The following is an 18,858-nucleotide window of genomic DNA, read 5'->3' as shown; positions in this document are numbered from 1 at the left end:
CTGCCCGGTCAGCCCCGTTGCTATGGGGACTGGTGGGCGGCGAGGGGGGAAAGCCCCGGATGTTCGTTGGGGATTTAACATGGCGGCGGCAGTGGCCGCGGTGGCGGCGGCGCAAGAGAGCTGAGGGCGGTGTGAGGGTTCGGGATTCCGAGTCGAGCTGCTAGGCCGCGAGCAACTGCAGCGCCGAGCCGGTAGGATCAGCGGTCTGGCCTGGAGATTGGGGTGGGCCGGGCCGTGGCGGTGGGAGAGCGTTTACGCAAGTAGGGGGCGGGGCCGCGGGGGTCAAAGTTCACTCGAAGAGGGAAGGGTCGCGTCGGAGAGGTCGGGGGTCAGTGCCGCCGGGGAGGGTGGTGTACAAGAGGTCAGAGGTCAGAGTGGCGAAGGGGGCGTGGCGAAGGGGACCTCGAAGTTCGAAATTTGAAGTGGGGCCCTTTGGAGCTTTGGAGGGGGTCGGGGCGAGGGTCACAAAATGGGGGTCAAAGCGAGTCATTTGAAGGGAGGGCGCGCTTACCAGAGTCGGAGATCACAGCCCCCGGGGCGGCGGGTTGCGGGTTTGCGGCAGCAGCCGGCGGAGCAGATGCCGAGACTGAGGTTGGGGGGCCACCTTTTTAAGGGCTCAAATGTGGGGCGTGGCCAGAGGGGCAAAGGTCAGAGTGTGACAGATGATGGACCTGAGGGTCAACAGTTGAAACCCCAGTGGGATCCATTGCTGGGGAGGACGGGAGGGATGTCCCAGAGCCATCAAAGGTGCTTCCTGGCCGGGTAAAGGGGAGCCCGCGCCCACAAATAACGAAAAGAAGAGCAAGCACTCGTGAATTACTATGTGCCCGGTCACTTGGACGCTTTACACGTATTTAACCCTCTCCGCAGCCTTATAGGGTTGGCGCTGTTATTAAGAGCCCAAGCGATCTGCCCAGGATCATCTAATGAAGAAGTTGCGGGGCTGGGATTCAGACCGGAGTTCTGGGCCGAGTCGTACCAGGCTCTACTGCTTCTCGGGCAATCGTAACTTTGGCTAATATTTAATGAGGCCTAACGCCGTGCTCGCCGCTCTTGATTCGTTATACCGCGAACTTGTGAGGTGGGTCCTGGATAGACCCACTTTACAGACAGGAAAACTGAGGCTCGGGTACCTTCTGCTGAGTAACAGGAGGCGGGTTCCAAGCTGGGTCTGACGGACTCCAGAGCTCCTGCCCCTGGGTTGTTACACTGTAGATTGTTAAAGGACGTTCCTGTCCTGGAAGCAGGGGGCTGGGCAGGGCTGAGCCACTCCCCGGACTGGAATGGATTGTCTCTGGGCTCCTTGGGAGGGTGTGATCTGGGAAGAAAAGTTCTCATGGACCTACGCGGGTGGAGGTGTTTGTGGGTGGCCCCGAGTCCAAGTGAGTCTGATGGGCTTCTGGCTGGGGAGGATGTCCCTGAAGGGAACCCAGTACAAGGCCGAGTGTTCTCTGTACTTAAAACCCCAAGCTCTCATGGTGGTCCCAGATGGCTCCCACGCCATTTCCTTCTGCTCTCCGGGTCCCTTGTCAAGGTCCAACCCCACTGGCCTCTTTGCTTTCTTCAACTCTGTAGGTATATGCCACCCTCCAGGTCTTTGACGTTCCTCTTCCCTCTGCCCAGAATCCTTTCCCCGCCCGCCCCCCACTCGCAGTCACCCACGTGCAGCCCTACCAGCACCACCTGGCCCTCACTGTCCCTCACACGCCCTTTATCTCACTCTCTTGTTTTCTCCCCAGGGCTTTGCTCTGTTCTTACCTTGTTTGTCAGGGCACCATGTGTTGTCCGCCTCCCCTCCCTCCCTCCCCAAGGAACGTGGGGCCCACGCAGCAGGAATTTCTCCTTGCTGTTCCTTCCCTGAATCCCCGCCTGAAGCAGCCTGGCCAGCGGAGGATGCTTGGTGGCTGGTGGTTGGATGTCGGACACTGTGCTGGGTGCTGAGACGGCAGCAGCGGGCAAGACACAGAACCCTGGGCCTCCAAGGGCTCTCCGTGTCCCTTGGTGGGAGCAGACTGGAACCAGACCCCCAGCCAGTGATACGGGGCTACATCTGGATCCCCAGGGTGCCCGGTCCCCAGGGGTCGGGGGGCAGTGGAGCAGGGGCTGCTGAGCAGCTGCCCTGTATCTGGAGCGTAAGTACCGAGGACTGGTTCAGGGAGCAGCTGCTAGAGTGGGATGCCTGCTGCTCACACAGCTCCATCACTCAGGCTTTGTGGCCGTGGGCAACCTGCTTAACTTTCTGGGCCTCAGTTTCTTCCTCTGCAAAATGGGAATGATAACGGCCACGTCACAGGATGGCCACAAGGGCACAGAGTGTGAAGCGCATGGCCCCGGGCCTGGCACCTGCTATGCGCCGTGTTGGCATTAGTCCTGCTGCTGCCACCACCTGGGGAGGACCTCAGAAATGAGGGAGGGCCCCACCCCACCTGCCTCCTGGCTCTCTCAGGCAGCTGCCCTGCACCCCCTCCAGCTCTGGCAGGGTCACCGGGTGGGCACACTGCCAGGCAGTCCTGCGAGGCTGGCCCAACCTCATGCCCTCGTGGTTCCAGCTTGCTCAGCATCCCAGGCTTGGCTGCACAGATAAGGACAGCTAGGGTTTTGGCATCAGAGACCCGAATTCAGGTCCCTGCCCTGTCACCAGCCATGGGACCTGAGGCAGGTGATTTCTTATTTGCCGGTTTTGTTCCTCATGATACATTTTAAATCGGGGAGGGGAAAAGTAAAGCTTTCAACATAACAGAGCATCCACGCCTCCAGCATCGGGCCTGGGACCAAACTCACAGCCTGCATTATCCCCCTCCCTCCCCGGCCTCCCCGCCTGTATTATCCCTGCACTGGATTTGGTGTCTAGCGTCTCTCTGCAGGTCTTCCTACCATTCCTACCCTTGAATGTGTTCGCAGATGATAGAGCAACAGCTCTCAACCCTGGCTGCACGCTGCAGTCACCTGGAGAGCTTTCAAAACTGTCATGGCCCAGGCCAGCCATGGAGACTCCGACTTGGATTCACTTGGCCTGGGGTGGGGCGGGTATCAGTATGTGGTCCTCATGGCCAGCCAGGGTTGACCACCACTGTTCTCCAGTTTCACGGATGATGTAAGTGGCATCCCGGTAAACAGCCTGCCCTTTCTGCTCCACATCAGAGTTTGCATTTCTCTCCGTGAGGATGTGTATAGTTGTAGGATTCCTTGTTCCTGCTACAAGTGTTTCTTTTCATGATTGTGCCACATAGGAGTTACTTGTTACTTTTGGGGGACACTTGGGTGGTTTCCCATTGGGAGAGTGACAAATGCTGCATTGAACAGTCTAGAATGCATTTCCTTGTATACTTGTGGCCAGAGTCTGTCTTGGGCATGTGGCTCACAGTGGAAATCCTGGACCTTCCAAATCGTTCTCCTAACCAATTGTACCAGTCCGCTTTCCAACAGGGCTCAAGGGTTCCCTTCACTCCACGTCCTGCTTTGTGGCAAGTTTGTGGCCCTGAGATGGTGGGTTTATGGCCCCCCGGGCTGACTGAGAATAGCTGGGGAGATGGTTCATGTGGTGGGCTTAGCTGGGGCCTGACACCAACCAAGCCTCCACATCCAGGCTTTTGCCCTTTAGGACCTCCAGGACAGTGACCACAACTTTGACCCTTCAATGCCTCTCCTTGGGAGGCATCTCTCAGGGCTGCTAGTGGGAAAGGAAGCTGTACTGACTTGAGGGAGGAAGGAGGCAAAGTGTGGAAAGGGATGGGCAGAGCCTTGTTACACTCTTTCTGGGTGTGAGCACTGGTCCCCCTGGCAGCCAACACAGCCCTAGCCCTACCTGCATGGATTTTAGTATACAAAGGAAGACAGACCCATCCCCAGACAATGACAGCCTGGAGTGTCAGGCCTGGGATAGGGAAGCACAAGCAGAAGCATCAAGGCTAGGATATAGGAGGCACAGGGACTGCAGGACTCTAAAAGAGCCTCCTGACCCAGACCGGGGGATGGAGACATCTGACCGATGAGAAAGAATGAGCCAGGCCTAAGAAAGGAGGTGGAAAGAATAGAGTGGGTAGTGGGTACAGGAAGTGCAAAGGTCCTGAGGTGCAAATGAGCTCGGGATGGTCAAGTACCATTAAGGAGGCCCATGTGGCAGAGTAGGCAGTGAGGTCAGGAAGGTGGAGAAGACGTGGCAGATAGACCAGAGGCTGGCAGGCTGAGGTAAGGAGTGTGGATTTCGTTTTGTGTGTAATGGGGAGTCACTGGGAGGCTTTAAACAACATCTAGTTTCCATTTTATAAAGATTACTCATGTTGCCATGCGGGGAGCGGATCGTGGGGTGCAACAGCAGGGAGACCCACGGGGAGGCTGCTGTAATGGTCCAAGCAGCAGATGAGGGTGGATAGGATGAGGGGGGCAGTGATGGAGGAGGGATCTGTGTGCTGCCAAGATTGTGAGGACTTTACCCATATATATTTTTAAAGATTTTCTTATTTTTATTTGAGAGAGAGAAAGAGAGAGCAAGAGCATGCACACAGGCATGCACAGGGGTGAGGGGCAGAGGGAGAGAGAATCTTGAGCAAGCTCCACGCCCAGTGCAGAGCCCAATGTAGGGCTCAAGTCTCACAACCCTGATATCCTGACCTGAGCCGAAATCGAGAGTGGGACGCCTAGCCGACTGCACCACGCAGGCGCCTCTACTTTACCCACATTCACCCATTTGATCTCCACAACAGCCTACAAGGTAGGATTGTTACTATCCCCACTTCAGAGATGAGAAAACTGAGACCCACAGAGGTACATGGCATGCCGAAGGTTACCCAGCAGGCAGGTGGCAGAGGTAGGACTTGAACTCCAGGTCTGCAGACTCTAGAGTCACTGCTTGTGGTGGCTGCCCTCCAGTGATTTGGAAGTGGTTTGGGTGAGACAAGGCCACTTCCTGTCCATTTGGTTCTTACCCAGGCTCCTCTTTGGATGGAAGCTCCTTGGAGGTCTGTCAAACCCGGGTTGTTTCTGGGCCCTGGGTCCCTACCTCCCTCAGGGGCCTCCTCAACTCTTATCCACTGCCTCACCCCTCCTTGTCCTGCTGGCTCACGGTAAACCAGACTTCCTGGCCAGACGCCGGTCGGGGTGTCCCCAGCAGCTGTTTATCCCATCACCCGAGCCAGGCGGCCACAGATGCTGCCAGCAGGAAGCAGCCTCCTTCCAAGTCACGGCCAGGGAAATGGGACCCTTCCCGCCCCCGCCACCCTTCCGGGGCTGGGGCTTGTTTTCTGCCAGGTGCCTGGGCCCACAGGAAGGTGTCGGGGGTGGGGGAGCAAGGAGGGCCAGGAGCTTTCCCAGGTCCCAGGGGAGCCGGCTACGGCAGATGCAACCGAAGCCACCACTCACTGCAGCCTGTCTCCTGGGGCCCTCGGGCCCTGCCCTGCCTTTCCCCAGGTGCTGCCGCCAACCCCCGGGGGCCAGAGGCCACATGGTCCGGTTCACACATGTCCCTGACCCCCTAGCTGGGGCCTCTGGGACAGAGCCGGAGCCTCCGTGGGCCTCCCATCCCTCACCTGTTAAGTGGGCCGTTGGGAGGATTGTGGATCATACCGTAAAGAGCTTCCCAAGTCTCCTGGCACACAGTAAGCTTGTGGTAACAATTTAATAATTCAACAATTTTAACAATTTCCGTTTCCCTGCGCCCTGTCCCGCCGGCTGCTCCCAGCCCCTGGTGATCGGCGCTCCCGGCGCGGCCCGCCGGCCCTGGCTCTGCCCAGCGCCCGGCCGGGACACGTTATTAGCCGCAGTTCTCTTCCCCAGCGCTCGCGTTTGGAGAAGGCGCGTTGTTGTGCCGTGCACACGCATTGCCCGGTCCCCTCAATAATAGTGGAGAAAGCGCGCCCGGCACAGACGGGTATCCAGTGGCAGGGAAATCCCGGTCCCAGCCTGGCGGCCAGTCCCCTTCCCAGAGAGCCATTGTTGGTGGCGGCTCCTCTGTCTCAAGATATTTGTCCCTGCACGTGCTCTGCCCCCTTTGTCTCTACCCAGATGGAGCCGACTTCCCAGGTTTGCGTTCTGCCCTCACCCCGGCCCTTTTCGCTCCACAGGCGTGCACGAGGGCCTGGAGCGTCTCCTGGTGCTGTCCGTGACTGCGTAGCCTCCCTGACGCGCGCGTGTTCCCGCCGACGGCTCCGGTGGCCGGCCTGGCCCTCCCCGAGCAGGGCTGCACACCCGAGCCGGCACAGCCCCGGGTGCGTCTCTGGGGGAGGGCTCGGGGGCCTGAGATGTGCACGCCCGCCCGAGAGCGTGCGCCCGCCTACAGCCCAGCCCCAGCGTCTGCCGGCACCGGCTGGCCACCTGCTTGGGGCCTTAGCGGATGCTTTGACCTTTGCCAGTCAGGTAAGGTGCCAGATGGCCCTCGAGGTGGTTCGGATCTTAATGTGAGCGAAGCGGAGCCTCTTTGTGTTTGTTGAAAGCCATCTGGGCTTCCTTTCCTGGGAGCTGTTGTCTCTACGTGGTATTTTTACTTTCCCTGAGAAGGGGAAACTGAGGCACAGGCTGGCAACCCCTCAGCAGAGCAGTGGCAGATCCAGGACTGGAACCCAGGCCTACATGGCTCCGGCCTGAAGTTCTTAACTTGTGTGGTAACAGTGGAGGCGGAGGGCACGGGCTTTGGAGCCAGCTGTCCTGCTACTAGCTGCGTGATCCCCGACGAGTCACTTAACTGCTCTGTCCTCTGGTGTCCCAGTCTACAAAATGGAGAGGATAATGGTACGTCTTCAAAGGGGGGTTTTGAGCCTGTAAATGCATAATCATCAGGCAAAATGCATAGTGAGTGCTCAAAGGCTGTTAGCTGCTAGTGGTAACAGTCCGAGCCTTCCTCTGTATCATTACTGTTAACAGGCCTCATCCCGAGCCCTTCCGGTGAGCTAACTCATTGGACCTTCCCAGCACCCCAACATGTAGGCGTTGCTATTATTCCCCTTTCACAGGGGAGGAGATTGAGAACCTGGGAGGCTTGCCTGGGGTCACTGCCCAGTGGGCTCCTAACTCCCTCTGCCGCACTCCCTCTGCACTCCCTCTGCCACCCCCAGAGCTAAGCCTGAGGGATTAGAGGCCTTTCTCCCCCCCCCCCCCCCCATTGGGTCTTCCTTCCTGGCTGGCTGCAGCAGAGCTTTGGAGGGGAGCACCCAGACAGGTGGGGGCCCCGGGCAGGGTCCCCAGATAGCTCGTTCCCTCCCAGGCCCTCCCCGCTTCCACCCCTAGGTGCCAGGCCCAGCCCTGGAAACTCCTGATAAAGCTGCATTGTGCTGCTTGGTGGGTGCGGGCTGGCTTCCCCGGGCTGGTTTCAGCCACTCCCACACCAGGGGAAGGGAAGGGAAGGGAAGCGAAGCCAAGTGCCTGCTATTGCTATCGTGAGCCTCTTCCCACCCTCCTCCCGCTCCCCTCCTGCTCTCCCACCCCCTCCCCTCCACGGTCAGGGTGAGCAATGGGGAGAAAGTAGGACATGGCCCGAAGGCGGCTCTTCAGCGTACCTCCCTCAGGTGAGGACCCCCCAGGCAGTGCGCCTCCTCTCTCCCAGGGGACCCCTCCTCTGCTGCCCACAGGGGCCTCGGCAGCCCGGTCCTCCCTTCTCCCAGACCTTCCACGGCAGCCTGGCCCCGATTATTGGGCTCTGAGATGCCGTGTTGTGTATACCTAGTTAGGTACGTTTATGATTCTACTACTTTTAAAGCTTTAATAATCGCGAAGCATAATGTGCCTCCGGAAATGTGCCTAACAAGTGCAGATGTCAGCTTAATGTGATTATGAGATGAACAAACACCTCGCCACACCCAGGGGGAGACCCAGCGCTGCATGCTAGGAACCCGCTGTCGCCCTCTTGGTCACGACCCCAGGAGTGATCACTCCCCTGACCTTGGGGGTCCCCGTGTCCCTGCTTTTGCAGAGTCCCTGCCAGCCATGCATCCCTGAATTTACAGAATGCCACCTTGCCCGCTTTTGAACGTCACAGAAATGGAATCCTCCCGGCCCGTCTTGTTTGCGGCTGCCTTCTTTATCCTGAGTCTGTGGGGTCTGGCCACGCGGTCGAGCGTGTCAGTAGCGTCCACCCTGGCTGCTGTGCGCTATTCTATTGTGAGGACACACCAGAGCCGAGCTCTCTGCCTCCGGGCCTGCAGGGGTGAATGTCCTTGAACACGCCGCCTGGGCCATGCGTGCACGCAGCTCTCCAGGGAGGCTAGTCAGGGCGCCTGGCTTGGGTCGGAGGGTAGGGTTGCGCACCAGTGCGCACCACACGTAGGGTGTGTCAGACTTCTTCATTGACCTTGGAACGTTTTATATACTGTCCCACCGCAGAAGTAACCTGCGCTTGTCCGTCGTGTTATTTCTTCATTCCCATGTTCCTGTCCATGCCCGCTCTTTCCTGTCCTACCAGTAGGAGCCAGTGCTTATTCCCTAATAAGTGCTCTGCTGGGGCCACGGGAACCAGAGGTGAGCACAGCAGGGGCCCTCAGTGAGCTCCGCCATGCAGGAGACAGACCTTGGTCCCAGATCCACATGCAGGCAGGTGAAATAAGCTGGACTCCCAGGCCCCCATCTCTCCCTGCCACACACACACACACACACACACACACACACACACACACACACTGTGACCCTGCCTCATTAGTGGGCACCCCATCCATCTTCTCGACTGGGCCAGGAGTCCGGTGGTATCCTGACTCCGCTCATCCTTTTCCTTCACATCCACGATGGCAGGAACGCCACTTCGTCTACCTGCAGAGCAGAACCTGGCACCTTTCACTTTTCCTCTGTGGCAGCCGCCGCTTGAGCCACCCCCGTCCCCCCCCCCTTTCCCCATTGCTCCCACCGTCTGTCCTCACATGAAGCCAGAGGGGGTCAGGGTCAGGGTCGGATCACGTCCCTGCCCTGCTGGGGACCCTCCTGTGGCTTCATCTCCCTGTGGGGGGTGGGGAGAGGTCAGTCATGAGATCCTGGCCCCGTTTTCCTGCCAGCTTCCCCTCCTCTCCTGCCACGCTGCTCCTGGAACATTCCAGGCTGGGTCCTGCCTCAGGGCCTTTGGTTCATGCTGCCTGTCTGCAACCTGTCACTCTCTCCTCCTGCCTTCCCGGGCTTGATTCTCTTTGTAGCACTCATCATCGCTGCTTACATTACATTACAATTTGTGCATCTTTTGCTTTTTGTCCTCCTTGCCCCTCATAACTTGGCTTCCTGGGTTGGGAGGGGGGTCGTGGCAGGCGACCCTTCCTGTGTCCCTTGCTGTAACCTCAGCTGATACGTGATGTGTGTGCCATGGTTGCTCAATAATTGCTGGTGGAGGGGGAAGGAGTGAACGAGCTGTGATAAGCTGTAAGTGGTGCTGCCCGAGAGCAGAGCGTGGCGGAGGATCTACCCTGAGTGCGGAGCGAATGCCACTGGAAGGGTGAGCAGGAATCGACTGAGGGAGGGGACGGCAGGGCAGAGGGCAGGGGTCTCTGAGGAGCTGAAGGGCAGCTAACATCACTGCCGGCTCTGCCTCCGGTCTGGATTTGAGTGCAGACAGCCACTCGGGCCTCTCCACCTCTCCGTTGTTCTTCCCTAGAATCGAGGCCACTCGCGTGTTCTAGGGCATCTCTGAAGTTCGGCTCCTAACATACTTAGGCCAGTGCCTGGTGTATAAATATGAATGTGGTCGTTGGCCTTTTCCTCCTACATATGCTCTCGAGCGCCTGGCCCTTTTTTGATTCCCCAGGGACACAGTGGTTGGTGGATAAACAGATCCAGTTGCTACCCATTTGGCGTCTGTCTCTTCGACTCAGCCTTCTGGGGCATCCCCGCTCGGAGGCACGGGAAGGCCTGAAATGACCTTGGATCTGGGGAGTGCTTATTCCTTAGGCTGACTCGTAGGGGAAACTAATTGAAGGTTTGCCCAGTGCCCCAAGGGTAGTGCTCCCTGCGTGTGCCCAGGCCTTCCTGGGATCCCATGTCACAGGTGGAGAGGGTAAGGGTGGCACCGGGGTGATGCCAGCCCATCCTGCAAGCTGGTGCTGAGATACCAGGTCTGGTGGTATCTCCTCTGGGTGCGGATTTGCATCTCCCCAGAGCGGCTTTTCACCTGTTCCTGGAACAGCCGGGGCTCCTCCCTTGGGAAGAGCTCATTTAAGTCACTTGCCTACTTCCCGTTGGGCTGTCTGCAGTCTTATTTGTTACTTCTTTGAGTTAAATCCTAGGTTCTGGATGAGAGCCTTTGTTTCTAAGGTGCCATAACGCTCCCCGCCTGCTGCTCATCTTTGCACTTCCATTGTGGTGTCTTCTGGTGAACAGAAGCGCTTAATTTTAATCTGGTCAAATGCATCACTTTATAGTTCTGCTTCTCACCTTTCTTTGCTTTGGAATATTGTGTGTGTGTGTGTGTGTGTGTGTGTGTGTGTGTGTGGTGTGAGGTAGGCATCCAGTTTCCTATTTTTCACCTGGATCCCCAATCACCCAAGTATCGTTTATTAGGAACAGACTGACTTTTCCCCACGGCCACCGTTACCCTAAGTCATGTGTCTGTATAAGTGGGTGTGTTGCTGGATGCCCTGTCCTTTTCTCGTGACCTTTTGGCCTATTCCTGCATCACTGCCACCCTGGCCGTATCTCTCTAGTTGATCAGAAGTTTTGATCACAGGCAGAGCAAGCACTCCTACTTGTTCTTCTCAAGAGAGTCTTGGCCATCCTAGGCTTTCTGAATTCTACTTAAATATTAGACAAGCATCTCGTCACACACACAGACCTGACATTGGGTCTCCCAGTGCATGAACGTGGTCTGTCTCTCCATTTATTTGTTTTCTCTAAGGTCTCTCAGGAGAGCGCCACACTTTTCCAGCACAGTCCTTGCCCACTCCTTGTTAGATCTATGCTGAGGCACTTTGTGGTGTGGCCTGGGGAGTCTGGGCTTCTTCCCCTGAGAGGCATCTTGCACCCTACGTTTGGTCTTTGCCGGGTGAGGCTCACTTTAGGGGCAGGAGCCCACCTCACACACACCACCCCTAACCCTGCTTCCTTCCTGGCATCACTCCTGGTCCCTGGCAGAGGGTGGGCAGGGTGCCCGGAGAGGAGGTTGTAATTTCCCTGAATGATTTCAAGGGCTAATTAAAGGTTTTCCTTGACTAATCAGCTTACGGTTTAATTATCGGGGAACAGGCTCAGGGCTGCGGGAAGCAACTCTGGTGGGGTCTCCTCACAGCATGGCAGGAAGGAGCTAGGGCCCAACCCTACCCCGCGGGGGTGGCAGGACCTGGGGATCCCCGGGCACTCTGCAGTGAGGCAGCAGGTGTGGCTGAGGTCAGTGCAGGGGGGCCCTTCTCTGCTTAAATTCCTTCCATGTCCCCCACTGGCTGGGGAGAGGGCCCAAACCTGAACCCTCCCCTGGTGGACCAGGCCCTGCCCCCTTCTGCTTGCACTTTAGCCTTGCTGACCTCTGGTAAGTGCTCTCCTGCCATGTATTCTTTGTGCCTTGACCTAAAGGTCACCTCCTCTGGGAAGCGGTCTCAGGTCACACACACACACACACACACACACACACACACACCCGCCCACCAGAGCAGGTGATAAGCTCTGTGGGCTCCTTGTTGGCTGTCAGGGCCACTCACCCCACCACTGATAAGTGCTTCATGAAGGGGACCCCTGGCCCGGGCCTTGTGGTCCAGCACGTGAGCTGGAGGGGACCCAGGAGGAGAAGGCTGGGAATAGGGATGCAGGGCGGAGGACCTAGAGCTAGCTACTGCCTCCCCAGGGAGGCTTTTGCCTGGACCAGACACATGATATGGGCTCCTGGGAGTTTGTGGAAGGGGAGGGGACGTGGAGATGGCTGTGCCAGGCCTGACTTCATTCCTTGCATTCCTCAGCAGGCCCCAGACTCCCCGTGGCCCAAGGTGGGGGAGGGCGGGCAGGCAGGGGGCAGGGGGCCTCTTGGGCGCTGCCCCTGCCGCTCCCCTGTATGGTGGAGGGGGCAACCACACAGGGGCCCAAGCCTAGACCATTTGAATCCCAGTCTCTGGCTGTGGGGCCTGAGCATCAATTGGGGGAGGGGGTGTTGTTTTTAAGTTGCCTGTGTGACTTGCTAGGATGAGAGCCACTGGCCTCCAGAAGTGATAGCAAATGTGTTCACTTTTGCAACGTTTGGGGCACTTTTCTAGGCCTCTGACATGGCATGATTGAGCCACGTCACCCCCACAAGTAAGTTGTCAGAAAATAGGAGTTTTCCCACATTTTGGCCGAGGCAGCCGAGGCCCAGGGGCTTCCTTGCGGGAGGTGCAGCCTCTGCGCAGTCCTGTCTTCTGGGCCTGGGTCCTCCAGGTTCCTGGTGGGCGGTCTTCTCTGTCTCCCTCCAATCCTCTTTCTCTCCATGTCTCTGCCTTTTGTGTCTCTCCCTTTCCCTGCCCGCAATTTCTGCTTCCCTTCTCCTGGGTCAAAGCTTCCCTGGCTTCCCCCGTTAGCCAGGACCCTGCCAAAGCCATAGAGGGAAATGGTTTCCCACAGGCCCAGGGCAGGATGGGAAGGAGGCCGAGGTCACCTTGCCAGCCTCCCTCACTTCTGTGGGCACCTGGAGTGGGGGTGGGGGGCACGTGTCCCCCTGACACTCACGGGTACTGGGACCAGCTTTGCAACCTTGAGGAGGGACTGTCCAGGTAGGCGGACCCTGACGTGACAGATCCTGTGGCCCAGGATCCTCCCGTGGGCCCAGAAGTCTGCTGGCGTCATCTGTGGCCGGTTACCATTTTCAGGCTCCTGTGGAGTGACCAAAGGTTTGATTTCAGCAAAGGCTCATGCGAAGATGTGAATATTACAGCACAGGAGCGTTTACTTTTCAATGGGAATGAGGGGGAATGAGTCCAGGGCTCCTGTGTGTCCCCACTCCCCGGGGCTCACCAGCCACCTCTCCCGCACCCACTCGGGGCAAGGGCTCCCCATTGGGCCCTCCGGCTATGGCTTTCTTCCTTTGTCACCTCGGGCCGGCCCGGAGCCCCAGATCTCTCGGCGTTGGTTCCCACATCTGGAGCAGGAGGAGACAGATTCCTGCTGCCTCCCTGGGGAGCTGGGAGGAGCGAGTGAGTCAGTGGCGTGTGTGACGCTCAGCACAGCGCTGCCATCCTTATGTCATTATGGCCCCTTTGGCTGTGGTCACTGTTAACGGTTATTAGAGGCAGGACATGTGTTTGGATTTAGTAACAAAGATTCACCTGGTGAGCTATCCATAATTCTTTGCTGTTATCATTAGGTCACATTTTCTTTTGCAAAATGTTTAAAACCTTCATATAATGGAAGTGTTCACTCATGCTTGGAAGAATGGCCTCTTGCCTTCCCCACGTCCCTGTCCCTATTCCCGTCACTGTCCCCGGTGTCCCACAATTACCAGTGAAGGCCAGGCTTTTTCATCTATAACCCAGGCCCCACCTCCCTGATTTTTTCAAAGCAATTCCCATATATCATATGCTTTAACCATACATTTTTCAGATTTTTCTCCTGTAAGAGATTAAAGAGCCTTAAAAAACAAACCCCACAATACTGTTGTCACAGAAAAAAAAGAGCTGGTGATTCCTTAAGATCTTCACATTTCCCCAATTGTCTTATCATCCTTTTTCAATTTGTTTGATTTGGAATCTAGACAAGGTCTGTGCTTTGCTTGTGGTTGACAGGTCCCTTGAGCCTTCTGTAGTTTGTAGGATTTCTCGCATCGGCGCTTTTGTGTGCTTGCTATTTGCGTTGTGTATCTGCCAAAGACCTTAGTCCTTTGTCCCCGAGAATTTTTCCAGTCTGGATCCAGCCGAATCCTGGTGTCATTTGACATGTTCCTCTGTCCCCTTTGTTTCATGTCAATTGGGACTTAGGTCTGGGGGCTTGATTATATTCAGGTTCTGTTTCTTTCACAGCTGGTGCTATACATATAAACATCAGATCAACATTAGTGTCTGGGTCACTTTTCTTTTTTCTGGGTCACTTTTAAAATAAATTTAGGGGGCTCCTGGCTGGCTCAGTCGCTGGAGCATGCTGACTCTGGATCTTGGGGTTGTGAGTTCAAGCCCCATGTCGGGTGTGGAGATTACTAAAAAAAGATAAATAAAATGTACATCAAGATAAAATAAATTCCATTAAATTAAAAAAAGTGAGTAGATGAAATAAAAAATTTCTCTTTTCTTAGGAGCCGTGCATTAGCTTCCGGCTCCCACCAACTGCCTGTCGTCAGAATGTTTGGCTTTGGGCTTCTGCTTTGCTTGGATCCTAGGCCCCCAGCCGAGGGTCATCCCTGGCCTCCATCCCCACCCTTGACTCTGTCACCCTCGGCTGGCCCCGTGGTTATCTTTAGGCACAGAGCCGCCCTCCTGCCCTGGCTCGGCCCTTGGCCAGCGGGCCCACCCCGGGGAGCTTTCCCGTCCTCCACCCGCTCCTCCTCTGGAACACGATGGGGATACACCTCCCCCCGGGGGCTGTGGTCAGGACTCAGGCAGACGGAGACCGTTCAGAAAAGGGCGTGACGCCTGGCACATGCTCTGCGGGCCGCTATCCCTCTGCATTTAGCGTGGGCCTCTTGGCCCTCAGCTCCACCACTTTTCCCTCCCGCCCTCCCGGCCACGCTGGCCTCCTTGCACACTGTGGCATGTGTCAGGCTGGCTTCAGTCCTTGGGCGTCTGTGGTGGCCATTCCCTCTGCTCTGAATGCTCTTCCCTGGGTTGCCATGTGGCCACCTCACTGCCCTGTGTTCTAGCTCCGATGCCACACACACACACACACACACCTCCCAGCAGACCTTCCCGAATGCGCTCCTTGCCCTCTCCCTCTCATTGTCTTCTCTGCCCCCCTGGAATGTCAGCTCTGGGAAGGAGGGGACATTTATTTACTGCTGTGTCCCCAGTACCTAAAACTGTGCTGGGCACACACTGCGTGCATGATGCAGGTATTGGGCGCATGAACGAATGAGAGACTGAACATGGTTAAGTGCGTGGACTTGGGACTGGGTCAGATCTACCTTGGACTCCTGGCTCTGACGCACACTGTGTGACCTGGGGCCAGCACCTCCCTTCTCTGAGCCTTACTTTCCTCCTCTGAGACGTGGGCGTGTTGACAGCACCCCGCTCACTGCCTTGTTTTGCACTAGCAGGGTGCCCGAATGTGCCACTTCGTGCTGGCCTTGCCGCCGTCTCGTGTGTCCAGCAGCCGGCACAGATGAGCCAGCCAGGAGCTGCCCCTGCCATGGGGACACTTTAAACCTTCAATCTTAAGTACTCCTTTCACTCTGTAGGACTGGCTGCTGGTGCCCCAGGGCAGGTCAGGGCAGGGACACTGCAGATGGGTGTGTTCCCAAGGCCAGAAAGGCTCACTGAAGAGTGGGATCCCCGCAGGACACGAGGGTGCCCGGGATGTGGAGAGACCCGGTGTTGTGGCCGCCTCTGGGGGCTCCAGGACTGGCTGCTCGCAGGCCTCTGTTTCCCTTGCAGGAAACAGGCCAAGAGCTGCACGGGGCCAAGGAGGACCTCTGTTCTGATTACGGTAGCAGTTTACAACTTTAGGGTGTGCATGTGCGCATGTTTGTGTCTGTGTAGAAATAGGGCTTGAGAGAGATTGAGAGAGAGAGAGGAAAGGTCCGTGTGCGTAGAGACGAAGCTCCCAGCTGCCAGAGCTGCTGCCCCTGCTGTTCACCGCATGGGAGTGTGGAATAGGACCAAGTGGAGCAGTGCGTAACTCCGTACAGTGTAATGAATAATTGTAATCAAAAGCATATGCCCTCCAGTCACCTCCCAGATCAAGAAGACTGGCATCACCAGCACCCCAAAAGCCCCCTGCTCTACGTGCTCTTCCAGCTTTGTCAAAGAAATTCAACCTCCCTTGTCTTCCTTTTCATTGTTGCCTCTATTTTTGTGAATCGGTGGAGATACCCGCTGCCCCCAAGGGGACAGAGTCACCTAGTCACCTGATGCACCCCCCCCGAAGGCACTCTGCCCAGCAGAGAGAGAAGACACTCTCGGTGCCCATCTGCAGGTGTGCACGCCTCCCTGTGGTCCCTTCCATGTCTCCCACGTTGCTCTGCAACTTTTGAAACTGGGTACAATGGTACCAGACCGCCAGCGCTTGGCTGCTCCTTGCTCTCCACATTTTGCTCCTGGGGTTTCTCCAGGTGGATAAACTCAGTCCTGTGCCCATAGGAAGGTTCCCCGGCGGGGGTCAGAGATACCCCCAGCCAGTAGCCAGATGGAAGCGTCAGGAGGGCACTCTGGGAGCTTGAGACCACTGCCTCCAGTGACAGTGGGCATCTTCTGTCCATGGAGGGTACTACTGGCTTCCCCGGGCACCAACTGGGGTTCAGTTATGGGCCCTTGACATGTACGGGGTCTTCCCTGAGCACTTAAGGGATAAGGGGGCCTCTGGGATCATCCTGGGTCTGCTTGTCCCTGCACATGGGAATGGATTGGGGGCCAGGGGCCAGATGATGACTTCTCTGGTTGCCCCCTGTACCCCTTTGCTTCCCCTGTTAGCCAGGCTCATCCAGCCTTTTCCAGAGAGTCCTCTGGGGTGAATGGTACTAGCAAAGGCTGTGGATGCGGAGGCCTGGGTCTGCTCCCCAGGCTCTGTCACCTACTAGCTGGGGGACCTTGGGCCTCTGTCAGCCTCCGTTTCCTTGTGTGTAAAATGGGATTGTATTGGTTATTTCATCCACGTAAAGCGCTCAAAAAGAGAGTGGCCCGGAGAAACCAAGTAATGAGCTCTAGCTGTCGGTATTACTGTCACTGTTGCCATTCACTCATTCATTTTGTAGGTGCTCACTGTGTTCCTCTTCTCTGTGCTGGCTGAGGCCCAGGAAGGACTGGTGACTGGTCAGCCCATGGTGTTCCCTCATGGAACTTGTGGTCTAGTGATGGAGATAGACACAGTACCAATCGGTGACAGTCCAGAGCGACCTTGAGGGGGAGCACAGACCAGTGTCACGGCTGTGGTGGAGGAAGCCCAGAAGACTGGGCCTAGGAAATCAGGAAAGCTTTCCTGGAAAAGGAGACAACAGTAAAATGAAAAAAAAAAAAAAAAAAAAAAAAAAAGAAAAGAAAAGAAAAGAAGAGACAGCTGAGCTCAGGGCTGAAAGAGAGCAAGAATTAGTGTGCGGAAGGGTGTTCAGGGAAAACAAATAGCATGTTCAGAGGCTCAAAGGTGGGAAAGGGTCTGGCATTTTTCATCATTTATTAATATTTTAAATTAAACTTTGTATTTCAAGAAAATTGTAGCTTCACTGGCAGTTGTAAGAAATAACAGAGAAAGCCCCTGCTCCCCCAGCGGTAACATCTTGCAGAACTCTGGTTGGTAGGAGACCACAACTAGGATAGCGACATTGATACAGTCAAGATACAGAACATTCCATCACAAGGATCCTTCCTGATGCCTTTTTATAGCCATATCCCCTCCCTGGCACGTCCCCAACTCCCAGCAACCACTCGTCTATCCATTCCCTGTTTTTATAACCCTGCATTTCAAGAATGTAATGTATTATGGAACAGTTTTCACAACCATAATGTAAAGAACTGTAACAACAAGGAGAATTTAAAATCTAAAAGCAGGGGATCCCTGGGTGGCTCAGTGGTTTGGTGCCTGCCTTTGGCCCAGGGCGTGATCATGGAGACCCAGGATCGAGTCCCACGTTGGGCACCCTACATGGAGCCTGCTTCTCCCTCTGCCTGTGTCTCTGCCTCTCTCTCCCTCTCTCTGTGTATCTCATGAATAAATAAATAAAATCTTTTTAAAAATAAAATATAAAAGCAAAAAAGTTGAACACTTCAGAAAGAATGTTATGTAAATGGAATCATACCGTAGGTAATGTTGTGGTTGGCTCTTTTTCACTCAGCTTCCTTCTCTGGAGAGTCATCCAGGTCGTTTCCCATATCAATAGCTCATTCCTTTTTCTTGCTGAGTAGTATTCCATGGTTTGGACGTACCACAGTTTAACCATTCACCAGTTGAGGGACACCTGGGCTGTTTCCATGTGGGGGGCTATGACAAATAAAGTTACCATAAACAGTTAGGTACAGGTTTTTGTGTGAACATAACTTATTTCTCTGAGATGAATACCCAGAAGTGCAATTGCTGGGCAGTATAGGCAGCTGCATGTGTAAAGAAATTGCCAAACCGTTACAGCTGTACCATTTTACATTCCCCCAAGCAGCGTGCGAATGAACCGGTTTCTCTGCATCTTCACCAGCATTTAGTGTTGCTTTTTTTTTTTTTTTTTTTTTTTTTTTAATTTTAAGCTGTTCGACTAGGCAGGTAATGATAACTCATTGTGGCTTTAATTTGCCTGTCTCTCATGGCCGAAGGGGCCCATCTGCCATCTGTGCATCATCTCTGGTGAAATGTCTCCTCATGCCTTCTGCTCATTTCCTACCTGTTTTTTTTGGGGGGAGGGGTATTGTTGAATTTTGAAGATTCCTTCTCTCTCCTCGATACTAGTCCTTTGTCAGATAGGTTTGCAAATACTGTCTCCTAATCCATAGCTGTTTTGTTTTTCTTCCTCCTCTCATGGACTTTTGCAGAGCAAAAGTTTTTAATTTTGATGAGATCTACTTTATTAATTTTTCCTTTTATGGCTCTTTTGGTATCAAGTCTAACAACTCTGTGCGAGGCCTTAGATCCTAAGGGTTGGTTTGGCTAATTGGCATCTGAAGGTTTTTTAGTTTTACATATGAGTCTGTGATCCAATATTAAGTTCACGTTGGTGCAAAGCATGCGGTTTAAGATCAAAGTGCAGTTTTGGGGCATGTGGCTATCCAGCAGTTCCAGCACCTGTTTGTGGAAAATGCTCTTTTTTCCATCCAGTTGCTTATACTTTTTCGCCAGAAAATAAGGTACCACCATGAGATACCACTTTGCACCTATGAAGATGGC

General features: G+C 55.3%; 1 protein-coding gene across 3 annotated transcripts in view; it reads left to right on the top strand.

Annotated features, from left to right (window-relative positions):
* Positions 1-18,858, top strand: part of PAK4 (p21 (RAC1) activated kinase 4) — a 43,101-nt gene continuing 24,243 nt past the window's right edge. The window contains exon 1 of one of the 3 annotated variants that reach the window (XM_072778447.1): positions 1-191. The gene's annotated coding sequence lies outside the window, so the exon portion shown is untranslated. Of the gene's footprint in view, positions 192-7,473; positions 7,497-18,858 lie in introns of those variants that run through there. The other 2 variants (XM_072778472.1, XM_072778463.1) reach the window with 2 other exon arrangements.

Source organism: Canis lupus, chromosome 1, assembly GCF_048164855.1.
Source record: "Canis lupus baileyi chromosome 1, mCanLup2.hap1, whole genome shotgun sequence".
In the NCBI taxonomy this organism is placed as follows: Eukaryota; Metazoa; Chordata; class Mammalia; order Carnivora; family Canidae; genus Canis; species Canis lupus.
Note: the sequence above shows the minus strand (reverse complement) of the source record. Positions and strands in the feature narration are given on the sequence as shown.